Source organism: Anas platyrhynchos, chromosome 1 (assembly GCF_047663525.1).
Source record: "Anas platyrhynchos isolate ZD024472 breed Pekin duck chromosome 1, IASCAAS_PekinDuck_T2T, whole genome shotgun sequence".
Classification (NCBI taxonomy): Eukaryota; Metazoa; Chordata; class Aves; order Anseriformes; family Anatidae; genus Anas; species Anas platyrhynchos.
In genome coordinates this window covers 31,783,955-31,793,602 of record NC_092587.1, presented here as the reverse complement: position 1 = coordinate 31,793,602, position 9,648 = coordinate 31,783,955, and the positions used below count along the sequence as shown (strand labels likewise).

At 40.1% G+C, this 9,648-nt stretch overlaps 1 non-coding gene across 1 annotated transcript; it reads right to left on the bottom strand.

Moving 5' to 3' along the window:
* Positions 1-9,331: 9,331 nt before the first annotated feature.
* TRNAH-GUG (transfer RNA histidin (anticodon GUG)) lies at positions 9,332-9,403 on the bottom strand. The gene has a single exon. It is a non-coding gene; the product is annotated as a tRNA-His (tRNA).
* Between the last annotated feature and the right edge of the window lie 245 nt (positions 9,404-9,648).

The following is a 9,648-nucleotide window of genomic DNA, read 5'->3' as shown; positions in this document are numbered from 1 at the left end:
AATGTTGGATAGTTAGGAAGGATGGAATTAACTTTTAAGCAATGATCAAAATTTGCTGCTTACATAACTGGTACATTTGATACTCTCTTTGTTCAAGCAAAAATACATTATTATTCTGAAAAATACAGGTGCTGTTAGGATTATTTCACACCTCAGTCAATCCCTTGTCCTCGACGTTAGTTGCAGAAGTCCCGCTGATGTTGCCAGGAGCTGCACTGACCCCATAAAATTTCTTCTTGTGCAGCTGGATCTGGCCTACTATCCAAAATCCAGAGCAAGGGGTGAGGTTTACGGTAACACCTATTTATAATTCCTGCTTGCTCCAGGAAGCACGAGCAGGGAGTGAAATGGGATATGCTTGCCCATTTAGGTGATTTGGAGCCTTCAGGCAATTGAACACGGCTGGGCTTTAGAGGAGGGATGTGGTGTGGCCTGGGTCTCTGACCAAAATGCTGTCCTCTGCCACACTCGTAGGAGTCACTTGCAGTTTCACATTTAGTTTTCCTTGCTTTTGGTTCGCTTAGTGCGTGGCAGGTTTTCCTAAAAAGTTTAATTCCTTACATATATTGTTCAGCTGCTCTTATTTAGGATCCTTTTGGCACTTTTACCCCAGCAGGAGCTGATTTGAACTGCAGGTCACACTTGGATGCAGCTGAAGCTAGAGCATTCAAGGTAATCTCCCTCCCTGCACTAAAAATGGCTAGATAAAATGAGATATTAATAAATCAGATATTTAATGTCAACATTCAGAAATAACAAGCTGTTTGCTCTGCATTTTATATTATACGATGTAGCTCTCTTTAGGGATTAAGGTTTTAAAACTTAATTAAACAAAAACAAAACTACAAGAGCAGTGATGTGGGAAATCTATCTATTTGCATTGCGTGGAGATCGTCTGGTCAGTGTTTCTACCAGAGGGTGCTGAGAATAGCCTGTTGTTGCTGGATGTGTTGCAGAGAGCCTGAGGGAAACGCGAGGCCTTCTTGAATCGTGCTGTGAGTCCTGGCTGCTATGTGCCCCCTAACCCAGCACAGCCCCTCCTGGCTGGGTCTCAGAGCTGCTGCTCACCCTCATGCCCTTTATTTGGCCCTGCAGCTTCATGTCCATGCATCAAAGCCTTTCTGAGAGGTGTGTGCCTCACAGTACTTGCTCTGGTTGCTGCTCTTTGGTCCCCCTGTCCGAGGGTTTTCCCTCTCTGCCTCTGGGTACACAGGAGAGTTACGAGAGAACAAGGAATGCTTCATCTGGCAGGGAATCAGCTGCTCCTGGAGCATGCTGTCATACATCCCTTCTCTGTGTTGGTCGTTAAGCACAGCAAGCTTTCAAAATGCCAGGAGATTTTCATGGCAAAAATACTTCTGAGTATTCATTTACATCAGTGTCCATAGCTCCTCAGCTCCACACAAATACTTTCATCTCCAGAAGCTTGCCTTTCTCAATATTTGCCAGCAACAAACCCAGCTAGCTCCAAATACTAACACAGCACAGGTACACGTTTCAAGTCCCCGAGAATTAGGAAAGAGATGCTTGCTGTGCTTAGCCCACTTGGCCTGCCAGTAAGTGCAAGGCAAGTGTCCAGTGGCTGTACTTGGACTCCTGCCCTCCGGCCCTTGACGTGAACGGCTAGTGGCTTTTTGCCTCTTGTCACCTCCACCCTGGTGTCACCCCACCTCACTTGGCTTTCTCTCAGGTCACTGGGCCAAATGCTGCAGGAGGAGATCTTCCCTCTCATCTCCTGCTGGGCTGTTTCCTTGGCCAGGACCCCGGTTGGATGTGTGACATTCAGTCCACTTCCACTTGTAAACCCTTCTTGTAAAAGGATGCTGTTTTCTAATTCTCCAGCTTTAGGGCCTTTCATTTAAATCTGAAGCCTTCTGCTGCTCTCTCCATTCATATTATATCCACCAATATCAGAAAAAGTCAAAAGTATATAACTAAAGCCCATGGAGTATTTAACACATTAATACTACCTGCAGAAATTATAGCTTAAAAAAGAAATCTAACAACATTTATTTTTTTCATAAAGGTTTTTCAAAAAGACCATGAGAAGTCTATCTAATATATTCAGATTTAGTATGTCAGGCAAGAAGTATATCTGTTTCCCTATAGAAATTTTTTTCTGTGGTTATGCAGATCAAGTTTTAGATGTTTTATCACCTACTTGAAAGAAATGAACTGGGTCAGGTAGATTCTGGTTGTCTAACAGTTCGCCACAGTCGGTCATTGCTGCTAATTTTTTTCATCTTAAAAAAAAAAAAAAACTGTAGGAAAGACACAGGTAATTATATTTTAGTGTCCCTCTGCAAGGTATTACATGTCTGTCTGTAAACTGCAACAAGCTGGTATCAGACAAATCTGGACGAATTCAATAGGCATATTGCAATGCACGGGAAAGTTTGGTATTCACTAAATGTGGAAGCAAATAATTATTTTCCAACAAGGCATGAGATACAGTAATAATAGTAGTATTGTGTAAGCAACATGGGTTAGTTTCTACTTCCAGATACATAATGTGCTGGCCATATTTCTGAGCGAGCCTTTTACTGTGCCTGCAGTATTATATAACGCGTTACTGCGTGCACACAAGAGCATATTGTTGGGGCATTCACTCATGCAAGTGGCGTGTGTCAAAGCAGGCTGCTGAAAGCTGTAGAAGTTTCCATGTATTATCAGTAGTTATCCCGTAGCAAATCCAGAGCGTAATTCTCCCTAACATGCTTTTGAGAAAATTGGAGGGAAAGTGTTTCAAAACCAGAATGACTGTATTTAATGGCCACACGTTATGAGTATAAAAAACTATTTAACACTAAACATAGTGTACAGCCTAGAGTCAGCTGTGAGAACAGTGTGAGTGCATGAATATATTTGTTAAAAAAAGAGTATATTTAGCAGCAAAATCCTCTAGAAACAGAAGTTTAAGGGAACTTGACTATTGAAAACAAAGCTATATTTCTTAGAAAATACATACATAATAACATAAAAGAACATAAAGAACTGTTACAGGTATATCTGCTGAATTTTTAAAATCTATTTCTCTGTGAGGATATGTACTGAATAGTAAATGAACTGAAAGGAAGCTAGGAGAAAAAAAAAATCATAAACTGTATAAATGAAAATATTGTTTAGAAAAGGGGAATAACAGAGCACATGACATTACTTCACCAAAGAAATATGATTGCATATTTTAAAGTAACATTTTCTTATTGATGGCCTGGAGTGCAATAAATGTAGGAAGAGGAGCATAACCAGGACGTCACTGGTGACCCTCTGGGAGAAAAGAAGTTTGCAGGCACTTTGCAGACTGTGTGCAGACAGATCCACTGAATAAAACAACAGAAGGATCATGGGGTAATGGAGACTTCAGAGTATCTTTGCACTCCTTTTAAAGAGCAAATAGTAGGTTCAGTATGAAAACTAAAACCGAAACAATAAACAGACAATATACATATAATGTATACTGACTTCATTGTATTAATTAAGACAGCTCCTGTATTTACATGCTTTTGAGTTACCACAACTGGTTGAAATACTTGTGAAGTGAATCAGTAACACATATTAAGGAGGTATGCTGTTTTTCTCTATTTGTTTTTAATCTTCCTGATGAGGCTCATTTGTTTTTTATTAAAAATCTGAGTGATGCCACCACCTGCTGACTTGGGATCACTGTATCAGACAAGGCACTATTTCCTCCTACCACCTGCTGGATGGGATACAGCTGGAATTCGGCTGATGTTTTTGAATACTGATGACAAGATTATAACTCTTTCTCTAACTGGTATTTTAATCTAGGTGTTTCCCCAGGAGTCTTCTGATAATTTTAGATAGTTCAAAAGGCTGCAATTAATTAAAAAAATTGGAATCTGATGATCCAGGTTTTAAGAATTATGCTTTCCTATCTCTCAATTCACTTTGGTTTTCTACCAAATCTAAATATTGGATTTAATTCAGATTTATTTATTTATTTATTTATTTATTTTGGTACTTGCTTTGCATTGGATATCTTGACTACACGATGTCAAGCCACAGAGGATGGCACAGTATCTGTAGTAGTAAAATCTCATTATTTATAAACCAGGATGTAGACTGTCTAGGTATTCCAGAAACAGAAGTAGGGTAGCCATTTAGAAATTACCATAACCACTCTTTTTGAATAGTTTACAAGAACATAAAAGTGACATTCCTCAACATGCACATTGATTTGTTGTGGCCAGCCTAAGAGAATGGCTGATTTACAGGTAACTCCCTATTTAAACATAGAGGTAGTTTTGTGTCCAGAAGGAAGTGTGCATCTCAGCAAAGCAATTTTCCCTGTAAATGGTTTACGTGTGGTTGGATAATTCTGTGAGTTGCAGTATTATACAATGCACAGATCTGTATGTCAGCATATCTCTATTGCAACCTTTAAGAAAACCTTATTTTAATAATATTTAAAAGCCCTTTCTCATTAGGATAAACCAGAAGTGGAAAATGTGCAGTTTTGTCTATGAACGTTTAATTTATGTTTTCTGTGCACATAAATGGTGCATAATCTTCTGTAGTTTGAGATGATCAGAAGATGGGGTAGTAGTAAAGATCTTGACTGATATCTCTATGCTAGGATGTATTTTCAAGAATAACTAGCACTAAACAAACTTTCAAAAGTATCTAATAGATTTCATACATTTCAAGAACAGGCAATTAGCCAAAGGCACAGTTGGTCTTGTTTGGCAAAGGTGCAACTTAACAGTTTTATTTCTGTAGGCAGGCAAATCCACAATGAGAAAGGGTCTCAGACTTTTACTATCTATTGAATAAGACTGCTCATAATTGTTTAAAAGTGTCATGAAAGAGCTTATCATTATGCGTGTGTGGGAGAGTAATGCTAAAATCACAGTGGAACTACTTGGGGTTTCTCATTCTTTAGTAACAAATGCATTATTGAGTACAGAAACTTAATATATCTTTGGTTTTAGAAATGAAAATGTTTAAAAGAAGAGGGAACTGGTCTTAGGAAGGAGAAAAAAGAGGGAGTGAAAGTGTCTTGTTGCTAGATGGCTCAAATTCAAAGTGGTTTACAACTGACCCAAATATTGTCCATTTTGTGACTCTACAAGTTCTTAAAATGAATGTACTGGTCATTCTGCCTCAGGGCTTAGCAAACAGGATCTACAACACAAAACCCTTTGGCAGGAAAGTTAGGATTGTCAGTAATAGGTATTTGGATTTTGCTTGTCACTAATGTTAAAGTTTGTGTCGTAGTTACAGAAGCACAAACACTCTCTCTGAATGCTGGTTTTAGTGAAATGTGTTGGTTTTGTACCTCTCACTTGTTGGAAGTGACTTTATAAGTCTTACATCAAGTTGAACAGTGGCATCTCAGAAAAATAATGTAACCTCTTAATAAATCAGTTTTTGAAGCACTGAGGAAACTATCCTTGTACTTCTGTACCAACATCCCATAATTTACACATTTTGACACATTATTTTTTACACATAATTTACACTTTCTGACCTGTCCATCCCCAAATCTGTTCACAAATGTAAACATTAAGGGAAAATATTTCAAGTCCTGTGTGGCAGTATACAAAACTATTAGCTTTTTGTTCAGGGCCTGAAACATATTTTTATTTTAATTCCTTTATTCAGACCTGATCTAAATATTTTTCCTGACATTCTTGACTAAAGAATGTAAAAGGTAAATCTGGAAAAGCTTCTACTTTGATTTCTTTCAAGCTTTCAGAAGTAAAGCAGGGAACTCCAGCTATAAGGAAAGAAGTTCTATCCATAACCCCAGGCTTACAGACCTCAACAAGAATGATGCAGGATCCTGGAGTTTATTTTCTGTTGCTGCCATAACGAGATATGAAACCATGCAACAGAAAGCTGATCTAACTGCTATACTGTAACAGATTTTCCGCTAGCGAAATGGAAAGTATGTGGAAAATATATAGTGGAACATCATCAAGAAAATGGGTTACAAGCATGCCCAGCTTACTCTACTGCATAGCTAATGGAAACATCAGATCAAATCTCCTTTGGATGAAATAGGATTAAACCTGGGCTTTCCCTTAGATCAATTCTGCAACTGATGGCTGGGATAAAAAAGCTCTCATCCTTCATTAGTTTTGTAAATCTAAAATTAAATTCAGTCAAAATAATCTGGTGAATGCAAATTTGTTTATCAAAAGAAAAATCTCATTGTATTCCCCTTGAATTTGTATTCAGTTTGGTTGGGGCATTGCTGCTTTCTGCAGAGACAGCACATACAACCTGACTATTGGGAGATAACCCTTCAGATTTAATAAAGACTGAAATACAACGTTGCCAACCCTGACAAAATTATGGATTCCAAACCAGGGTGACTGAAGTAACTGAAATTAATTAATTTTGGTAAGCGTCTTAGTGTACATATCGGAGAAAAAAACCACCACCACTACAAACACAACAAACAATTAAAAGAATATATTATGTTTCTATCAAGGAAAAACACTTATTTTATAAAAAGGAGGGTTCCTCTACCCATAACTCAGCTTTGAATGTTGAGTGTATACAGGACAGGTACCATGAATGCAGTTCCCCACATAGTTTTTTGTTGTTTTGCTACTGGAGCCCTCATCCATTCTTTGTTCTGGCAGTCAGTTTTTCTTGTGACTCTCCAACTGGGAAAAAATAGTGCACGAGGAGAGGTTAAAAAATCATGTATGTGAATGAACAGAATGAAGATGGTAGCTGGTGGTGTGCCAATTCAGTGACTGTCACCTGGCAGAGAGCTGACAACTCTGTTCCTAGAAGTTTCTTGCAAGACATGAAACACACACCGTCTCCATGAATGGTCTGTTAATGCTATAGAAAATTTCACTCACCCTTTGTATCCAGCAATTGCATACTCAGAATTATATATTCTAATATATGAATGGTATTCCAATATTGAATGATAACATCTTGCCCAGCAAGATACAACTAAGGTCCATGAATCTGAGATGTTGCTGTAATATAATGTCAGAACAGTGAAGTTAGTGCAAAAGCTTGAACCCTCTCCAAATCGCAACACCGTGATATGAGGCTGTCTCATGATGCTGTTGTAGCCCTAGTGATATGCTCTCACTAATCTTTTTTATCTCTCCGTACAGCCATACTAGCACAGTGAATTCACTTGAGATGCTTCTGGATCCTTCTCTTTGTGCAGCTTTCTCATATGGACTTTAACACAAATTTTTGACTTTGAGGAGTCTAATTTCTGCTAAAGACAGCATTTCTGGAGGGTGTGGGATAACACTGCAGGATAACACATTCAAGCACTGGTTTGAATTAGCACAATGAGGAGCTTTTTCACTTGCTATTAGCAATTTGATGCTCACATGATGTGACCATTGGTAGTGTCTTGCAATATTAAAGCTGCATTCTCTTGTGGAGTAATTTTAGGGTGCTACCCAGAGTGAGACTCTGAAAAAGGCTTGGTAGCTAGGAGAGTGCTATGTGAGCCAAATTATCCCTTGCATAACTAACAGGGTTGATACGAGAGATGAATTGGGCGCTATGTCTCCTTAGTGTAGGAATACTTTCTCTCGAGCCAAAGTAACAGCTGCAGTGTGCTTGTGACTGAAAAAAAAATAAAACTTGCATTTTTGGCAGAGTGAGTGCACATGCTTTTGTCTTCACAATACAGAAATTCTTATTTTTCTGAATGATTTGTGTGGGGTCACTCGTGAACCTCAGGTTGGAAGTTGTTTTTTCTAATGGACTCACCTCCATGAGTACGCAGTGACCTACACTTGTCTGCCCTGGAAAGCTGAAATTCCTCTGGCTGATAGTGACAGGTGCACTGTGCTGACGGAGCTCCAAGACGGGGTGAAGTTCAGAGCAAGATTCCTGCCCCGGGGTTAGCAGAAAGCACAGAGCAGTCTGCCAGCTCCTGTCCTGGGACACTGAGCCCCTGTACTTCACGGGGATTGCACAACCCAGGGTGTGATACCTTGTAGCTGGCACATGCTCCTTCACTTACCTTCCCAGCTGATTTGTAATGATATCAAAGTGCCTGTTTTCACCTATAACACAAAGAACCTATTTGAATCAATCCTTAAATTAGTAGCTATGACTGTGTGGCATATGACTGTGTTAGGCCGCACCTCGAGTACTGTGTTCAGTTTTGGGCCCCTCGCTACAAGAAGGACATCGAGGTGCTTGAGCGGGTCCAAAGAAGGGCGACGAAGCTGGTGAGGGGCCTGGAGAGCAAGTCCTATGAGGAGCGGCTGGAGGAGCTGGGCTTGTTCAGCCTAGAGAAGAGGAGGCTCAGGGGTGACCTTATTGCTCTGTATAAGTACATTAAAGGAGGCTGTAGCGAGGTGGGGGTTGGCCTGTTCTCCCATGTGCCTGGTGACAGGACGAGGGGGAATGGGCTAAAGTTACGCCAGGGGAGTTTTAGGTTAGATGTTAGGAAGAATTTCTTTACTGAAAGGGTTGTTAGGCACTGGAACAGGCTGCCCAGGGAGGTGGTGGAGTCACCATCCCTGGAAGTCTTCAAAAGACGTTTAGATGTAGAGCTTAGGGATATGGTTTAGTGGGGACTGTTAGTGTTAGGTTAGAGGTTGGACTTGATGATCTTGAGGTCTCTTCCAACCTAGAGATTCTGTGATTCTGTGATTCTATATATTTAATTATTTGCAAATAATTTTACCAGTAAGATAACATTTCATTTTCTGAAATTGCTGTAAAGACAATACTGCAAAATTATTCCCATCAAAAGTAATGCAAGATCCCAATAAAAGCTATGGGAAACCAGTTCCAATTCCACAGTATGGTATGTCTTATCACCATGGCAGTCACTACGTAAGCCTGTATTTCACAAGATGAAACTTGGCAAAAGGCTGCATGTTAAATAATGTAAGAGTAATGAACTTCCATTTACCTTTGATTAAGGGAAGAGTAAATGTGCAGACATTATGCAGAGTAAGTGATCACTGTTGCACAAATATTACACTTTTAAAGTGGATAATAACAGAAATTAATACATGCCATAGGGCAAACCCCACCATCTGAAAATCTTTTGCATCGTCCTAAGAATGAAACGGATTATTGCATCAAACTGTTGAAATAATTGGTAATATTGTTCAAAACCCCTGCAGATTTCTACTGGACTCTATAAAATTTCATTGATTTCACAGAATCACAGAATCATCTAGGTTGGAAGACACCTCCAAGATCACCTAAGTCCAACCTCTGACCTAACACTAACAAGTCCACCACCAGACCATATCACTGAGCTCTACATCTAAATGTCTTTTAAAGACCTTCAGGGAAGGTGACTCAGCCACTTCCCTGGGCAAAAACTGTTGGAGCCGGTGTGCCGTGGTGATGCCGTGACTCGGATTCGAACCGAGGTTGCTGCGGCCACAACGCAGAGTACTAACCACTATACGATCACGGCGTGCTACCAGGGCTCTAGTTTCACTCCTGTTAAATTCTCTGGATTCATGGGCTCATCTACATGCTCACGCTGAATTGCTCCTCAGTGTGCTGGTGTCCTCAGCACCCACTCCTGGGCTGCCAGGCTGGTGGAAGGGACAGTCCCTCCGGGGAGGGAGGATCAGACCATGCCAGGGTAAGTCCCCTGACTTATCTAAGAGCTTCTCCAGCAGCACCCCTGCTGTCCTCACACCCTCGCCCATATTT